We start from the raw sequence: 19,876 nt of genomic DNA, 5'->3' as shown, positions 1-19,876 counted from the left end.
CTTTATAGTGTATTTTCTTCACATTTTGTTCCCAACTTCTCCTTTGAGCTCCACTTTCAATCCAATCCTATTTTGAACGTCCATTTTTCTTAGTAGCCCTGAAAGTGTCTAATCATGTTGGTTGGTTACAACAATACACAAATATGTAAAAATATGAACGTAACTCTAGAAATTTGCTCTCAACTTGACTAATGAATTATGGGTTTTATTTGCTACTAGGCACATAAATGTACCGAAGATCACTATACCATATGTATGCTTATGATATGAACAAGAGGCTTGGTTGGGATCCCTTGGGATTTTGATCGTCGTGTTATGACTAGGCCCTAGGTTAGGTCGTGACACACTTGAGGAGGAGGAATAAAGTGATGATGTTTCAAAATTCGTCATGTGTGACTCCTTCCTCAGAATGTGGAGCTTCGAGAATCGGAGGATCTTGGTCCAAGTCTTCAACCCTTTGTCTAGGTGGAGGCACTCTTATGGTAGGCATGATCTAGAAGACATAAAACTATTCTTTAGTTAGAGGAAGTCTTAAGACGACTCTAGGAAACGACTTAAATTTTGAAAGAAGTGAAAACTTTCCTACACATCTCATAGTGTCCTATTCATAATTATGGCACACCTCACAACCGTGAATAAGACCATATTCAATTTGGTATATTGGCCTCCGAGGACCACTGAAAATCTCAAGCTCCGATATCATGTTTGTCATGATCCAAGTCTAGGGCCTAAACACAAAATGGCAAATGAGACACCCGAATGGTACCTCACCCAAGCCTCTTAGCATTTATTTAGTTTTTCATAGGTAATGATATTAATAACAAGAGAAAGTAAAAAGGGTAGAGGGACTAAGGGAAACATCATAGAATCAGAGTCAATGTCCAACTTAGAACATTATTCATTCATCTCCAAATATACCTCTACTAAAAGACTTGGCGGGGGCTAAGACATGTCCCTAGCTCACCCTCAATTTAAATAGAAATAAGTACTATGAAATGTATCCATAAGTCTTTACATAAAATAAGCTAAAAGAGGAAAGAAATATTATTCCTGAAACATGGTAACTCACCAAAATAGTAGCCTTCAACGAACTCAACTAGCCATGTGGAGGTGAATGTGGAGCAACGTCGGTCCCTACATGGTGATATCATGTATGCAAAAGACTATGTGTTAGTACTTTAAATATACTGAGCATGTAGGTATGTAATTTAGTGAATACATTAAAGCATTATAAGGTAAAGTACATGAGTAGATGAATGCATATGTAAACAATCATAAATAACATTTGAAATATTCACTTTATGGAAAGATGACTAACCGACATTTAAGACCATGCTAGCTATTACATGGAATCTAACATAACCCCTACGTTGGCACAGGGAGACTACTTGTCGGGTAGAGCTCTTCCAACTTCATTCATTTCTTTAATATTCAGGGCTATTTATGGTTCCACTTGCCTAAGCCTACAAGGGCTCCTATGTTGGCACATAGTTAATGAGACAAGGGGTTGCTACTAGGATTCCCTTACCGAATCCCACCACAATGCCCCATTCAGTGCTAGGTCCATCCCATGGAATAATTTAATAATCATAAAAACATAATCATTTCCATAGCTTTAGATCATCAAATAATCATTCGATAGAATAGCTTGTTAAAACCTTTCTTTGATTCACAAAAGTGAAATTCGACCTTTCACGAGTAGAATCCATCATTTCATAATCATTTTATCATTCTTTTTATTTCAAAAGACTTCTTTGATCATAGACATTTCTTTCATAAATATTCATTTGTAGTTAAAGCCTTGATTTCCAACTTTGTTGAGAACATAGTAAAAGTAGGTGGGTTCTATTTAATAAACTTTCAAACCATTTAAATTGATCCTAGCATGCATGAGAGTAACGGAATGCACCAATTAGGACATCTTTAAAATAACCCACCAATACACTTTAAACCTTATTTTTCATCTTTTCATATAGGACCTTGATAAATCAACCATTTCATGAATTGGGAGTCAATATAGGTTAAGAGAGATAACTAAACTTCAAATATTGAATAATCCATATATTTGAAATCATAATATGGAAACCCACAAAATCCATAATTTGAAATGAGCTATTAGGTTTAGAAAATACTTGGGCTCTATGAGTGGAAGAACCCATGAATGAGACCTACAAACCTTGGGAAAATAAATTCCCAATGCAAGGTTAGAAAATGAAGACTTGAAGATCTTGGAATGAAACCCTAGCTTTCCTTGGTGAAGAAGAATACCTTCAGAGAAGGAAGGGTTTTGTGTCTTATGACTTGAGTGAGAATGAATGAATTGGAAAAGGCTTAGTTTCATTTAGATAGGTTAGATTCATTCCCCAAAATAACCTCATTTATCTGATAAAATACAGGAAGAAAGACCAAAATACCCTTCTTAAAACTGGTCGGACTCAGCAGCACAGAGGACCTATCATGATCTGTGATCATCACCACGGCCTGTGGTGTTACTTCTTGATAACTGACTTAGAGGAGCAATCTTGGGGTCTATAAGGAAAGTCTTAGTACTTCCTCCATTGAGACATTAATGGTCCGTGCAGAGCATCACTGTCCGTAAAATGTGGAGGTGGTGCAGGACCTGCAGGAGTTCCTAAAGGAGAAACCACCACAGTCCTTGAAAGGCTACACGGTCCATGGTGGTCAATCGTGATCCTTGCCTTGGAAAGTTTCCTGAGGGCTTTAGGAGAGGGGTCACCACAGAGGGCACTACGGTTCGTGGTCCGCACCAAGGTCCGTGTTCCCTTACATGCATTTCTCACTTTCAGAACCACCACCACAGTATCTCACCACAAGGCTTGGTGCATATCACGATCTGTGATGGGCTTCATGGTCATCACCTGATGCTAGTTTCTGCATTTTTCTGGGTTTTCATCCTTTGTTCCTCATTTTGAGACTTTCCAATTTCTGGGGTCTTACAATTTCACATTGAAGGATTGCGACTTTTTTGAAAACTTGTAACTTATTCAAAGAGTTGTGTCTTTTTTTATTAGTTGTAACCTTTTTGAAAGGTTGTGTCTTTTCTGATAAGGGACAATAAGCACACTTTACCATAAGAATACTCACCACCATACCTTTTGTTGGTTATTAATAGAGGGGTTCCCTCACATTTTTAAACTACAATTTTTTAAAGTTTTCTATTCTTCTTCTCTTAGGATACCCAATTTAGTATATCTTCTATATTTTATATTTATGTGTTTATATTAAATTATGTTATAAGCATGCATATTTTCACATTGAAGGATTGCGGCTTCCAAAGGGTTGTGATTTTTAAAAGATTTTGTGACTTTTCTGAGTATGGCATTTTCGAAGGATTATGACTTTTCTGAAGGTTGTAACTATTTTGGTAAGGCATAATAGGTACCTATTCATACTACCCTTTGTTATCTATAAATGGAGTCTTTCATCATATTTTAAAACTACAAGTTATCTAATTTTTCTATTCTTCTCTTCTTAAATAATTCAAGTGTGATTTGCAGTCATTGAGTGAGTTTGAAGTTCAACAAAATTTGAATACACCTTAATTTGAATGTTAAACTACTATAATACCCCCAACTAAAAATAATAAATTTAGTATATCTTCTATATTTTATATTTTATTTTATTTCATTATTGATTTATTTATTTAAAAGTAGGAACTTCCACAATACAACAATAACTAAGCAATGAATTATAGGGGAGGCACTCACAATTAATGACGTTTTAGAAAACAAATCAACATATATGCTAAAGAAAAGACTAGCGACTCTCTTTAACCTAGGAATGACGACATACCATTATGGCCTCAACGATGGCCATTATGGCCACTGGTCAGTCCTCTTCATCAGATGACCAGTCTACCCTTTCCAATTTTCTGACTTTGAGACACCCTAATACGAGATTGAATGGAAACCTTAGTTTTCCTACCGCGTCTACACAATTTCCTAGCGATAAGTTGGAGGGAGATAATCCTCCTACTTTAAATAAATATGTGAATTTTCTCAAGGGTGATGACACTCCTGTTTCAGTGAATCCAGATGTTGAGCCTATTTCAGTCAAGAAATTATGTTACAACAACGGTGTTCCTAGAGTGATATGGATTGAAGAAGAAGTAGAACGGATGAAAACTATAGAGAATCTCCAATATGCTGTTGATGGAAAATTCTCTTATGGATGACCTGAATTAGAGGGGCATTGAATTCAGATTCCTAAGCAATGCAACATCAAAGGGAATTATAAAGTTGGATTATTGTGAAGCAGACATATATTAATGAGATTTAGTCATGAAGAGGATTTCATTAATATGATGTCCAAACCTAATTACTATATTTTGGCTAATGATGGTTATGCATATCTGATGAGGCCCTTGATCTACGATGCTAAGTTCAAAGTTGAACTATGGCTTGGATTTCCTTTCCGAATTTAAAACTAACTTACTTTGTTAAGGAATCCATTTTTTCTCTGGCAACTGCAGTAGGGAAGCCCCTTCATCTAGACTTGGCTACTATCAAAAAAACTAGATGATTGTGCTAGAGTTAAGGTTCAAGTGGACTTGTTATCTAATTTTCCAAAGTTTGTGGAGTTACAAGTGGTTAATGAAACCTCACAGACCTCGAGGATTGAGAAGGTGAAGATTCAATATGACATATTACCAAAATATTGTAAAGAAGCAAATTACAAGGACATGATTAACATGAATATAGGGTCTTGCACCCAGAGTTTAGGAAACCATGGAAAGAGGATGAAATGGAAAGTAGGTGAAAGAATTTTTCAATAAATCAGAAAGGGAGGGTCCACTTATAAAGATGGGTAGGCACATTAAAAGGTAGCTTCCTACTAGTAAAATCATAGCAAAGGAGAAAGGTGTTGAAAAGAGAAGTAGCATGGGGGAGGGTGTAATTTCTCAAAATTCTTTTGATACTTTAACTGATGATCAAGGAAATAGTACAGACATGCATGATAACAGTAGTAACAATTTACAAAAAGGGGTCACAAATAAAAGAGGTTTATCAATAGTACCGAATTCACCACAATGCACAAGAAAGGTGACAACTAAGAATTGGGTATCCTCTACTTTTGGAGAATATTTGAATACATTAGGACATATCACAGTCTCTACAGAATCAGAGACCAATCAATCACAAGTAAAGGCAATAGATGAAGAGATGGCTACTAATATTGCTGGTACCTTTGATTATGTTGGTGATCAAGTTGAAGTAACAAAAAGCATAAAAGGTGCATAGCAAGAGGATAATGATTCCAGTAATGATGCAAAGGGAGATAAGGTTAATATGGATAACAAGATGAGAGATATTGAAGATAATACAACCTTAGTAATGCATGAAGATCAGAAGAAGGAGTTGGTACTCTTGAATGAATTGGCTAATGCCTCTTATCAAGAACCATTGAATATTGTACCATCTACTGAAAGAAGATACCCTCCAAATGCTTTTTATTTGCAGCTAGAGGTTATTCCAAGTATAAGTGCAATGGATCCTATAAACTCAGTAGGTCAAAGATCAGTTCCTTTACAATCCTTACACTCTATAGTATCACATCAAGGGGTGCTAGAGACATCTGCAACAAATGTTGAACCTGTTAATATTGAAAATGCATCATAATTGATTCAAGATAAACAAGAGGAGGAGAATGACAACACTATAGAAAATATTAGAAAAGAGGTTGGGTTATCACCTAGAGTTGTATCTAAAATCTGAACTAAAGGGGATACTATCAACATCACAAAGCCAATAAGGATTCAGGAAAAAAAGGGAGTTAAATCCACTTCTAAATGACATATAAAGCATTTCTTTTGAACATTAGGTTTGTTGCAGCTCAGCATGCTTTCCATAGAGTTCAAATGTTGCAAAGACATCATAATTTTGTCCTAGTTGCATTATTGGAACCATTTCAGGATACTAGACAAATTCAAAAATTTAAATGGAGATTAAAGATGCAGTATGTGAACTACAATACAAATGGTCAAATTTGGGTGTTTGTTAATAAGCATATTCACGTGGGAGTTATTTCGAATTCAGATCAACAATTGACATTACACCTTACTTTGAGGATGGTCATCAAATTATAATAATATTTGTCTATGCTAAATGTACTGCTAATGAGAGATTTAGGTTGTGGGATGAGATTTATTATATTAGTCATAACTATCATATGCCTTGGATGGTAGGTGGTGATTTTAATGTTATAATGGGATAAGAGGAGATGTTAGGAGGGCTTCCATTCTATCCTTATAAGGTGGAGGGTTTTGCTTTTTGTATCACTTCCTGTGATTGTATGATATTAATTTCTCTAGAAGCCCTTTTACTTGGTGGAATGGTAGGAGTGATGGTGATTGAATTTTAAAAGGTTGGATAGAGTGGTAGTCAACTAAGGGTTATTGAATCTGTATGGGAATATTGATCTTACACACTTATCTAAGACAGGATCAAATCATGCTCCTCTATTTGTCACTTGTGGTTTTGGCTCCCAGGTTGTAGCTAAGCCTTTCAAATTCTTGAAGTTATAGATGAAAGGAGATAACTTTAAAGAAGTGGTTAAAAAGAATTGGGTAGCAGATTATGGTGATGATATATTTTTTCAATAAAAAATCAATCAGAAGAAGACCAAGATTGCGCTTGCTAAGTGGAGCAAATATTTGTTTGGTGATATTTTTAAATAGTTGGCTATTAGGGAGGAGGTGGTCAGACTAAAGAAAGAGCTGTTTGAGGAATTCCCCACTATAGGGATGTAAGACCCCGTAAGTTGAAAATTTAAAAAGAAGAAACAAACTTTGGAAAATGGGCTAGATTTGAGTTCTACGACTCAACCTATGAGTCATAAAAACTCCTAAGGGGTCATAGGAATGAATCATAGGGCTCATGTTGAGGCTGGAAATTGAACAAGTAGAGGAACGAGTTCATGGGTCAAGGTTACGACTCATAGACACTTCAATGAATTGTAGGAATAACCCATAGAGAAAGTTTAGAGACTCGGTCCTCAAGGTTTCTCAGACCCTGCAAGACGAGTTCCTTCTAAGAATCGTAGAAGAGTCTACGACTCGTAGAGATAAGTCGTAGGAAAATTCCTGAGGGTTAGTTCTTAGGGTTTTCTCAAACCCTGCAAGATGAGCTATTTCTACGACTCTCGTCGATCCTTTACAACTCATAAGGACAAATCATAGGGTCTGTCCAACTCAGATTTTATAAAGGGAATTTTTGTCTTTTCCCATGATTTATTAGCAAAGTGTGGTCATTTTGGGATAGAATCTACCTTATCTAATGACCCTAAACCTCCCCAAACCCCTCATTTTAACACTAAGTCTCAAATTTACAAAACCCTTCTCTCCCAAAGCTCCTCCCAAAGTCTTCTTCTTCTCAAGCAAAATTTAGGATTCATCAAGAATAAGCGTCCATTTTCAAGCTATCATTAGGGCCTTATTCCCCAAGGTATGTTGGTCTTTATTCATGGGTTTTTCCACCCATGGAGCCCAAATATTTTCTAACTTAGTAGCTCAATGTCAATTGTGAATTTTATGGATTTTTATATCATGATTCAAAATGTATAAGATTATTGAGTATTTGAAGTTTCTTTACCTATCTTACCTTATATTGGCTATCAATTTCATAGAATTGTTGATTTATCAAAGGTCTATATATGAAGGCATGGAAGGGTTTTAAAGTGAATTGGTAGGTTGTTCCAAGTATGTTTTAAATTTGTGCATTCCATTACTCTCATGCATGCTAAGATTGGTTTTAATGATTTTAGAGTTGGATTGAATAGAACCCACCTAGTTTCTCTAATTTTTCAATGAAGTTTGACTTGAAAGCTTTTGACGCAAAATGAATGTTTATGAAAGTAATGTCTATGATCAAAAAAGGAGTCTTATGAAATAAAATAATTATGAAATGATGTGAATGATGGATTCTTATGCAATAAGGACAATTCTTGCATATTTGAATCACCAAAGATTTTAAGGAGCTATTCTACAACATGATGATTTAAAGTCTTAAACTATATGTATGCTTATTTTACCATATTATTCCCTAGGATTTCACTTAGCACCGAATGGGGCATTGAGGTAGGATTCGGTAAGGGAATCCTAGTAGCAATCCCTTGTCTCATTAACTATGTGTCGACAAAGGATCCCTTATAGGCCAGGCTAGTGGATCCACGTATGGCCATCTAAAGTTAAAGTAAAAGTAATGAATGAAGTTTGACGAAGTTCTACGCGGCAAGTAGTCTCCCCCTGTCAATTAGGAGGTTATGTTGGATTTCATGTTATAGCTCGCATGGTCTTAATGTCAGTTATAGTCATCTTCCCACAATTGAAGGTTCCAAATGCTATTTACTTGATATCTCATGTATGCATCTACTCATGTATTTTACCTTATGATGATTTAATGCTTTCATCGTATACTGCATGCCTATATACCGAGTACATTAAAAGTACTAACGAATACCCTTTTGCCTACATGATATCACCATGTAGGGATTGGCGTTCCTCCTCATTCTCTTCCACGTGCCTAGTAGAGATCGTTGAAAGCTACTATTGGGTGAGTTCCCATGTTTCAAGAATGATACTCCTTATCTTTCTAGCTTATGATATGTTGAGACCTTTAGACATTTATTATGACATTTCATCTTATTTTTGTGAGCGTGAGCTAGGGATATGTCTTATCTCCCGCCAAGTTTATTAGTAGAGGTATGTTTGGATACAAATGTATGATGATATAAGGTTGATAATGACTCTTATTCTATGATATTCTCCCTTAGTCCCTCTTTCCCTTTTTTCTTCTACTTATTATTGATTGTCATTACCAATTAAAGGCTAAATGAATGCTAAGAGGCTTGTGTGAGGTACCTCTGGGTTTCTCATTTGTCGTATCACGTCTAGGCCCTAGGCTTGGGTCATAACAATAAAACAGGTCAGCACTCTAAAAGGCTTATGCGGAACTCAAACTTTATCTTTATTATGAAAAAGAATTTTGGAGGCAAAAAGCTAGTGTCCAGTGGTTTGAAAAAGGGAATAGGAATACAAAGTTCTTTCACTTTCTAGTAAAAGGTACAAGAAAGAGGGTTGCTATAAAGAGAATTATGAAAGAAGATGGCTCCTGTATAGAAGGAGAACACAATATAACTGATGAGGCAGTGAGTTTTTCCAAGTATCAATTTATTAGAGGAGTCATCCCTAAGGATTTATCCTTATTTCAGCATATTAATCCTCAGATTTATGAAGATGATAATTTTGTCTTGAATGTATTACAAAGTGAGGAAAAAATTAGAAGGGTCATTTTTGAGCTCAATCCTGATAGTTCTTGTGATACTAATAGATTCACATGCTATTTTTACTAGTCAGGTTGGAATATTGTAGGTCCAGACATCATTAAAGTCGTACATGCCTTTTTTTAGGGTTCTACTCTTCCTAAAGCAATTACTCATACTAACTTGATTCTTTTACCAAAGAAAGATTTAGTTCAAACTTTTTCTGACTTAAGAGTAACTTCATTAATAAAATTATTTCCAGACTTATTCATGACATATTAGAAGATTTGCTTCCCAAATTGATATCCACTAATCAATCAAGCTTTGTCAAAAGAAAGAGTATCACAGAAAATGTATTATTTGCTCAGGAAGTAATTACTGATACTATGAAGAGGGGTAATCCTAATAATGCAGTCAATAAGTTGGACATGGCCAAAGCATATGATAGAGTGGAATGGAAATTTCTAATGCAAGTTCTGGCTAAAATAGGTTTTGATAATAAATTCCTAGATATGATTTGGAGGATTGTAACTAATAATTTTTACTTTATACTAGTTAATGGTCAAGCTTATGACTTCGTTCACTCTACTAGGGGTGTGAAACAAGGAGACCCTTTGTCTCCTGCGCTTTTTATTTTATCTACTGAGTTTTTTTCTAGAGCTTTGAATCAACTATGCTGCAATAATGAGTTTAAAAGCTATGATTTGCCAAAATGGAGTGTTCAATTAAATCTATTGCCTATTCAGATGATACTATTATTTTTGCTTCAACAGATAAAAGGTCTTTACAACTTACTATGGATGTGTTGAATCAATATGCAAATCATTTAGGCCAGTTGATTAACAAGGGGAAGAGTTTTTGTTATATGTATTCTAAGGTTTCTCATGTTACTAGGTTTCCCTACTGGCCATTCTAAGATGAAGAAGGTACACTTTTCAGAACCTATTAAGAAAATCCAAAACAAGCTACAGGTGTGGAAAGGTAAAGTATTGTCTTTTGGGGGGAAATGGTAGTGATTGATCTTGTACTCTAGAGTATCCCAATCTATCTGCTATCTGACATTTGTCCTCCTAAATAGGTTATTCATGACATTCATAGAATGTTTGCATTGTTTCTATGGAACTCTAAGGAAGAAAGTATAGCTAAGCACTGGATAGCTTGGTTTGATGTTTATTTTCTAAAGGAGGAAGGGGTTCTTGGTTTCAAATCTTTATTTGATGTGTCTAAGGCTTTATTTTCTAAGCTATTGTGGAATTTTAGAACTATCAACTTTGTATGGACTAAATTTATGTGGAATAAGTATTGTAAAAGGTTCACACCACAGCTGGTGGAATGGAACAATGGATCTTTAGTGTGGAAGTTTTGCTGCAAGAAAGGGATTTTTTGGATCAGGATATCTGGTGGAACATAGAGAAAGATATGCTAGTGTTTTGTTTGATAATTGGACTCAACTAGAGAATCTTCATTTTTATATGCCTGGTAATCATAGTTATGGTTTTTTAGAAGAAGTGAAGCATTTGAGGAAAGAGGATGATTGGAATGAAGGTTCACTGACTGATAGTTTCAATAAAGAAGCGGTTAACCACATTCAGGAGGTGCTGGGAAATCTGCAGATGAGTGGTACTAGAGACAAACCATGGTGGATGCTTATAGGGTTTGGTAACTTTTCTGTTAAGAGTGCATGGGATATTGTTAGACAAAGGCAGGATCCTCATATAGATATTATGAGTACTTGGGAGAAAGGTACCAGTTAAAGTGTCTTTTTTGATGTGGAGAATTAGTCATAAGAGAATCCCAATTGGTGAAGTTCTGATTAGAATGAGAATTCCAGACTCTATAATTGATGTTGTTGCAATAACAATGTACATGAGACCTTTGATCATTCATTCATCAACTACATATGTGTCAAACAGTGTGTGGAAGATCTTTGCACAGATTGATGGGATTCATGGACCTTTTGTACAACTTAAACAAGTAATTGATTTATGGTGGAAGACTATTGTGTGGTCAAACTCAAAACTATATTCAAATTTGTGTATTCTATCATTATTTGGCACATATGAAAGAGGGGAAACATGATTAAACATGGGAGTAACATGTCCAAAATGGATATGATCCTGAGTATAAACAGGCACTTGGTATGGTTTGCCAAATTAAAGTACCTATGAATGGTAGATATACCTAATCCATCACCAGATTTGGTTAGAATTTTAGAAGGATATTCACCTATCATTTGCAGCAAAGTTTTAATGTGGAAAGCTTATAATAGCAATTGCTATAAGTGCAATACAAATGGTGCTAGTAGGGGTAATCCTGGGCCTGCTTCTCTAGCTTTTTGTATTAGGAATTGGGAAAGAGATCTAGTCTATACTGAAGCAAGAAGCTTCAGGGAATGTTCAGTCATTGAAGCATAAATAAAAGCTATTAGGAGTGGATTAGAATATTGTCTGTCCAAATACCTAATTCCTTTGACTATTGAGATTGATTCATTAATTACAAAGAAGATTTTAAATAGAGTGTGAGAATTACCTTGGTTGACATTTATTGATGAAAGAAGTATTAAAGCTATGATGGATAAGGGGCAAGTGGAGATTGAGCACATAAACAGAAGAGGAAACAACCTGGATGATTTTTTCACTAACTATGTTGTTAGTTTTGCAGGTACAAATGTGCAACAATTCCATAATATTCAAGAACTTCCACAGAAGGCAAGATCAACTCTACCATTAGAGAAAAACAAATGCCTAATCTAAGAATCAGGAGATTCAAAAATAGGTCTTCAGGTCAAGTAATGAAGATATGAACTAGCAAGTACAAGTATTCTAAGATAACATGGAGAAAAAGAACACATGCAGAACCATGAGCTTCTACAATTTGATAGAAATTTGGTTCAAACTCATACCTTGGATCCAAGATCTCTTGCAGTGGTTTTAGCTCGTTGAACTCAGTCTGCAAAGCTTTAAGAACTAGGATTTGATATCGAATCCATTTTTCGATTAGACACTGATCAAATTTGAAGGCTGTATCTCTTTTGTTGAGTTCATGTCCTTCTTTGAGCTGAAGAACTCTTCACTGAGTCGACTCCATGTCATTTGTGAGACCTGTGAATCGCCGGTATGGAAGTCCCCCAAGTTCTTGAGAATTTGACTTATATCAGCGTGTTAATGCAGCCCGCAGATGGTGTTCATTGCTAAAGAAGATAGACGGAATTTCTGGATCCCTCTTTATTTTCGTTTTTAGTTCATTTCTTTTCTTGTTGTTTCTTATTTGGATTATTTTTTTATGTTGCTTTTTGATCCGGTTTTTACTGGGCCAAGAGGTGTTTTTGGCTTTTCTTTCCATTAATAAAAAGTGTAATTAAAAGATTTAAAGTGACTTTTAATCTTTACATACCACAATTAATTTTAAATGAGAAAAAGGTTTTTTTTGAAAAAAAATAAAGAGAGAAACAATATATTAATGTAATTGGAGTTCTAGATAGGTGTCACATCACCTCATATATCTAGTCTTATATTATAAATAAATATTGATCTTCAGACATTTTGATTTCACAACCTTCAATATTCACACAACTAGAAATTATAAGAAATTTTACATCCATTATTCATAGAAACATATACTTTATTATTCGATATATAATCATTTACTTAAATTTTTGATTTTGAAGGGGAACCTTGAAGTAACTGGTAAAGTTGCTGTCTTCTGGCAGAAATGCAAAGTAAGACTGTGTACAATAGACCCTTGTGGTCGGGCCCTTCCTCGGGACCCTGCGCATAGTGAGAGCTTTAGTGTATCAGGCTGCCCTTTTTACTTAAATTTTTTATTTAATAATATTGATATTATTTTAGAAAATAGCACACTACATCATTTGATATTCACGTGCCACGTGCATTAAAACTCATTTATTAAAAGAAATAAATTATGAAATTTACTTATATATAAAGAAATTCTCCATATTTCAAAATATTATAATCACTAAAATAAAAGGCTAACAATGATTTATAAGTTAAAAAATTATGAAAATTTCTTCTTGTAAAAAATAACTATCGTTATGTTCTTAAAAACAAAACCAAACAAGCTATCAACACCTAATATTGAATATTGGTCATTATTATAAAATTTATTAACGTTCCGCTACTCTTTTGACACAATTTATTTCAATGGTAAATTTCAAAGTTTTGATAATGGAAATTCCAACACACTGTTAGAGTTTAAAGGTCTCCTACAAGTGAAAATCTAGCATCTTATACTGGAGTTCAAAACTCATAAACGTGAAACTCCAACACATTATACTAAAATTCCCCCCTCCCCATTTTAAAGAGAAAATTACAGTCCAAAACCTTTGAATCATCTAGTTTACTATAATGACCCTCCTGGTCATTTTCATAATTTTTCGATTTTTTCAGTAATTAGAGCTTTCCTGTAGCGACTCAGGCCATTTATGACTTGCTGAAACTGACAGTTCGGTCGTCTAGTCATTCGTTAGGGTTTTATGCTCGTTTCCTTATTTTGGAGCTCTTGAATTTTGAACAATTGACTTCGGTCAAATATCCAAGAAAATGACCTCAAAACGAAATTCTAACGGTTTCATCAGCTCTGGAATGGCTAGCTAGTAGCATGGTCGACATGAGTACCGAACCACTCGCTGCGAGTTTAGGTCTATTTGGCGCTTTACACTTTGAAATTTGGCCCAAGGTTGACTTTGGTCAACGTTCTTGGAAAATGCTCTCAGATTGAAATTCCATCGGGATGGTTAGCTCTAGAATATTGGATTTGGTCTAGTATGAATTTTGTGCGATTCCCGAGGCTTCCGATTTCATTTTGAGACTCTTTATAGATTTTGACTTAAAATGATGTTTAGGTGTGGGATCCACTTTTTATCAAGATGACCTCGGAGGTTAATTTCAAGTGTGCCATGAATCTAAAATGGCAAATTTAGTGGGGTAGCATAGTTTGTTTGTGCACACGGGGTTCCAAACGAATCCCAAGTACCCCATCAGAGATTTTGGACTTTGCCAAAAATTGATGCTGCTGCAAAATCTGGTGTAGGCAAGTTTTGTCTTCGCGTTTGCAGGTCTTCTTGGCTGCTCTTTGCGAAGAGAAGGTCAGCAAGCCTCTGCATTTGCGTTCGCCTACTCGTGTTCCAAAGTCTAGGCAGCTAGCCCTCCGCGTTCATGAAAGTAAGTTATCCTGCCTTCCACATTCACTGGACTCCTTCCTCCACATTTGTGGAGAATAATTGCTCCAGGTCCTTTAAATGAGAAATCATCCCCATTTCTTTATATTTCCTCCAACTTCAAAGTTCCATATCTCAAGTGCTACAACCCTTTTTGGGTGATTCAAAGTCCCAAGCGTCCGAAATTAGCATGGCTACGTATTGGGATGATCGGGGCCTTTTGGTACTCTCCTTTTAAGGTAAATTTTATAAAACACCTACTATCCCTATTAGTTTCTTAGCTTAGTTGGCTATTTATTTGCATAGGCTATTTTCCCTTAGTCTCGAGTATCGAATTGTGTTGTAATTTAGAACACAAGTTCATTTAGCTGAAATACACCTTTTTCACAAAGTCAAATTCAGGATTCCTAGTGCGAGTCACACAATCCCATTTAAACTCGATTTTGTGTCCGTCTCTGAAAATGTGACTTTAGTATCAAAATGTTCATATTGACATTATGAATGATATTTTTCTAGCATGGCATAAATTGGAGGTGATTCGGTGGTCGAAATCTTCAAATAGGAAGATTCAGAGCACGCGTGATTGGATTCGAGGTAGGCTACAGTCTCCCACTTTGACTAAGATTTATTAGATACCATTTAGTATATGTTACATATGATTTTAGGTTTATACTTGCTGAGAATAGGGTTCGCCTTCTCCCTTTCAGTTTTCTTGGTTTCTGATTAAGTTTTAGACTAGAATAGCTCCATGAGATCCTTAGTTTACGCCATGAGCTATGTTGTGGTATTTTGTTTAGTGTTATTATGCTTTTAGGATTGTTATTGATGGATTTAGGCTAGTTTTGAGCCTTAGATTCTTTATCATGTATTGTACTTCCTTTATAGCTAGGCATAGCTTTCGATAGGGCTTATTTTGAATGGTATACCTTGTGCTCATACCTGAGACCTCAGTGTCTTAGTTTTGCTCATTTGGAGTTTAAATTACATATTTTGGGGTAAGTCATCAATCATAGAGATATTTCTCCCCCTATCTGATTCTGAGCCATTTCTTAATTGCTTCACTTTGTGTTTAACGGTAGGCTTATGATGTTATTATATCTATTATTTATTGTTAGGCCTGAGGCCATATTCAAGAAGTGATTGGAACCTAGGTCAATTCCTTTTTCTTGATAGTATAGCATGACTTGATGTTACTTTCGGATTGTGTGTGTCTTCTTTGGATGCTGGTGATGGCATGCTTGCATTGATTCAGCATTTTCACATGTTTTGTAGTATGATCCTGGATTCTCTATGGGTTTTTCACTACTATTTTTTAGAATGATTTCTCACACTTTTAATGTGTTTAAACTAGTTTTAACGGTAGCCATACCACCTAGATTAATTGGGCACTAGTTGTACTTATGAGGCATCATGGAAGTACTTCTTTTTATATTAACTATATCAGAGGCATCGAGGATGTGCTCAATTTTTATTGATAATTGGTGTGGCATCGCCCTTTTTCTACATTGGATGTATTTGAGGTGTTTTTAGTCTATATAATTGACTATCCAGCATGATGTCGCCCTTTTCTACATTGTCTTGGCTGCTCACTCTCTGGTACCACTATGGAGATGTTGTATGTTGATATAAGACCTAGTTTAGGCCCAGGCAGTGTATACAGAATTCCCACATCTTCTATGGGCCACTCTGGCCAATGTACCACTGAACTGGATGACAGAGTTGCATGGATCCCACCTGGCAGACCGAGGTCTAGGGTAGGTCTATACACTTGTTGTTGATCTTGAGAGCCACTAATGATGTCATTGGTTGTTACAATAAACTTGTATTCATCAATATCGCCTATCACCAGTATACTTGTTTGTTGTTTGGTCCCCTGGTTTTATAAGGGTCGGGGGTATGTTTGTCATTATTTGTACCTTTGGGGGGTATGTGCATCCAGTCGGTTATTATTTGATTATACTTGTACTTATCTCTTGTTGTATTATAGCTGGTCTATAGGGATTCGTAATTTGGATTTGTGGTTGGTATTTTTCTACTAGGTTCAGTTGGATTAGTCTGTGCGTGGTTATGTGTTTTAGCAGTGATAGTTAGTATTTCATTCTTGAGTAGTTGACTCCTATGGTGCCCTCTTTCATAAATAGTTTATTAGTTGGAGTTTTCAAGTATGTTTCTTGACTCTGCTCCTTTCATTGTACATCCTTTTCCTTATTTCTTATCTATATTGCTTTAGTTCCTAATTAGTTACTTATGATGTATTTATCTGGTTAAATGTTATTTATATTTTCTTTATCTGTGGAGCTCATTCGGCTTATGCCTACTGAGTACCATTCGTTTAGTAGTCATACTACACTTCTTCCCCCTATAGTTTTGATTATTGTCATTGATTTAGACTGGTGCGAAAGAGCTTTTTGTTCGGATATTTTGTGAGCTCATAGCGTTTGGAGTTGCCAATTTTCATCTATTTTGGATTAGGACTAGTCTTTACTTCCTTTTGAAGACTGTCTGTACTTATGTTTATATTCTAAAAGCCTTGTACTCTTGTTTTGATTTAGATGCTCGACTACTGACTGATGTCAGGTCTAGGGGTGGTTCCTTGTGTATTTTTTTGTGGTTCTCATTACTTTCTAATTTCTATTTTATTTGTTCATCTTCTACGTAATAGCTTGTTGAGGGTTAGGCTTACCTACTGGTGGGTGATAGTAGGTTCCATCATGACTAAAGAAATTAGGTCGTGACAAGTTGGTATTTAAGATCTAGGTTTATCAACATCATTGGTATGAAGGCAATGCCTATTAGAGCCCTATGGATCAGTGCAGAGATGTCCAAATCCTATTTTCGGAAAGCTATGGGGCATATTTAGGAAATTCTATTTTTGACTCCTTATAGTGTGTCCTTTATTTGAATAGCTTACAAACCTGATACTTTGTAATCTACTCTCTCTTACAAAGATAGAATGAGGTTTTTAGTGCACCTGGTCGAAGCATCAGCAGGTTCTACTAGATTTTCGATAGTTGGTTCTCAGGCCAGATATGGGTTGTTGGTTCCCCGGCAGGGTTCATCCTCAATATCAAAGTATGTCAGGGAATTTTTTGACTGGTAAGGGAATAACCCCACATCATCCCCTATGGATCGAGATATGAGTCTGGAGTTTGTGAGAGGGTTATCTTTGCTGCTTCATTTGATATCAAAGCATTTGATAGCAGCTGGATCTACCTCTCCCCAGATTATCTGCCACGTGAGGTCAGTGGAGAAGGCATGATTTGAGGCATACAAAGATAGTAGTAAGAGGGTTGCCATCAACACAGTGGTGAAAAAATCCCACTTCAGGGTGAGTATCAGTTCAGTAAGGGTCATATTCCTTCTCGACCCATCAGGCCTACAAAACTAGCACCTTAAGTTCCAAGTGGTATTGAGGCAGGTCATGGAGCTTATGAGGGACAAAATTCAGGTTTGGGATCTCAAGGTTCACATTTTTGACATCTAGGTGTTGGGGCCTTAGTGTAGTTAGCTAAGGGCAAGGATAACTATGAGAAGCCCCATCAGGGTGGTTCTAATGTAGGCCAGAGTTCGAGGGGAATAGATTTTCTCCCTTCCCACTGTGGTCGAGTTATTACAGATCATTTTTCTCAAAGATATTATGATTATGGGGAGTTTGATCACTAGTCTAAAGATTTCCCCAGCCAAGGGTTGATCCTTCAAACACTTATGGCTTCTTCTACTCCCTAGACTAGAGTTGTTGGGACTTGACATATCTGTAGAGAGCTTGGTCATCGATCCATAGATTATCACCGATGTGGGACCCATATGTAATTTGCTTAGACAAGTCCATCTTATGGTTTCATGTTGCCACAACTCAATGGTGGTGCTTTAAGTGTTCAAGTCGAGGTAGGTCACGATCCATTCGATGCTTCTACAAGTCAACTTGAGGTCGAGGATTCTGGTATTAGTTGTATTTGCTTGATTTCCTTTTTTTCTCTGTATTTCTCATTTTGTGTGGTTTTAGGGTTTCATACCCATACATGCCTATTTGCCTTATTAGTTATATCCTGACTGTTGTGGCTGCCTTATCTTCTCTTATGTGTATGTGTTTTAGCTCTATAGTTGATTTCTTTTAGTAGTGGATCGACTAGGTCGAGTTTCTACTTTGAGCAAGGGTGGTTGAGCAACTCTCCATGCCTTTGCCTTGGTGGTTTGAAATTAGTTTACGGTCAGGCTAATTAGCTGTCACCTTTTTTTCTCCCTTAGTGTTGGTTTTGTTGTAGTGCCTATCCTTGTTAGATAGTTGTCTAGGCCAACTTTGTTGGTTTTGGGAGTAATGATACTAGAGGATCTAGTTGGATTCGTGGGTTGCCTTATTTGTGTGATGTCCCGTTGAGTTAGTAGTTGAATAACTCTTCTCACCACTGTGTTTAGCTAGCCTTGCATCCATTAGTAATTCTCATCTACCATTCTAGTTTTTTCGGCTTAGGCAGCTTTCAGCATTGCTTGGCGTCATTTGGTTTGTAGTTGAAAGATTGGTTGTTGAGGTAGTATGTGAATGGAGGTGTAGAATATTTGGAGTTCCGATAGGTTCTGCTTGTCAATCCTTCCTTGTACCTTATCAATATTTTCATTCCTTATGCTGTAGAGTTGAGGTTTGCTCTATTTTACTTACCTGCCTGGTCCTTTGATAGCAGCCATGGTGTTTAGGTTAATGATAGCCGGGAGAAGCGTGATTATTAAAGTGGTGAGAAAGGTGGTTTAGCCTTCGGTAGTTTTGTGGTAATCCTCATTGGTCATCTCTTCCCTCCCGCCTTGGTCTTATTTATTAGTTTTAATGCGATAGTCCGTTCATCAATATTTTAAAATCATCCCTTTTAAAGTTTTTGGTGCCGTTTTTGGCTATTTTGAATTAGGGAAGGGTGATCTCTCTTTGTGCCTTGTTACTATTGTTATTTCTTCTCTGTGGTTGTGTTGGTAGCTCTTGAAGTTTGGGTTGTTAGTTAAAGTTGGAGCATTGGTGTTCATGGTTGGCTTCAAAAGCAACCTAAGCTGGAGGATGGGAAGTTGGTAAGAAAAGTTCATTTATAGGATGGGATAAAAGTAAATCATGGAATATGGGATTTTGAATTTGTTAAGGATGGAAGGTTTGTTTTTGGTGTATTCAGTATATTGCGGTGTTTGTGAGGGAAATACATACCCTTGGTCCATTACCAATCAGTTATCCATGTTTGTACGTTGCCTACCAGCATGGTTTTCCTTAGACTAGGATGGTTGGCTCAGATTAAGGTGGTAGATTGGTTTCTGGGCATATAGTGTCGGTGTTTCGAAAGATCATATGGTAGGAGTAAGTCTGCAGAGCTGGACTCAATACAGCCTAGTCATTCTCGGGATAATCGTCCTTTGAAGTGGAGTGTTCATTTTTAGAAGGTGAGTTTCAGC

At 36.2% G+C, this 19,876-nt stretch overlaps 1 long non-coding RNA gene across 1 annotated transcript; it reads right to left on the bottom strand.

The window, feature by feature from the left end:
* Positions 1 to 870: 870 nt before the first annotated feature.
* Positions 871 to 12,544, bottom strand: LOC129889187 (uncharacterized). The gene is made up of 3 exons (XR_008766842.1): positions 12,182 to 12,544; positions 5,348 to 5,613; positions 871 to 1,134 (listed from the first exon to the last, which is right to left on the bottom strand). It is a non-coding gene; the product is annotated as an uncharacterized LOC129889187 (long non-coding RNA).
* Positions 12,545 to 19,876: the final 7,332 nt, after the last annotated feature.

Source organism: Solanum dulcamara, chromosome 5, assembly GCF_947179165.1.
Source record: "Solanum dulcamara chromosome 5, daSolDulc1.2, whole genome shotgun sequence".
NCBI classification, from domain to species: Eukaryota; Viridiplantae; Streptophyta; class Magnoliopsida; order Solanales; family Solanaceae; genus Solanum; species Solanum dulcamara.
Note: the sequence above shows the minus strand (reverse complement) of the source record. Positions and strands in the feature narration are given on the sequence as shown.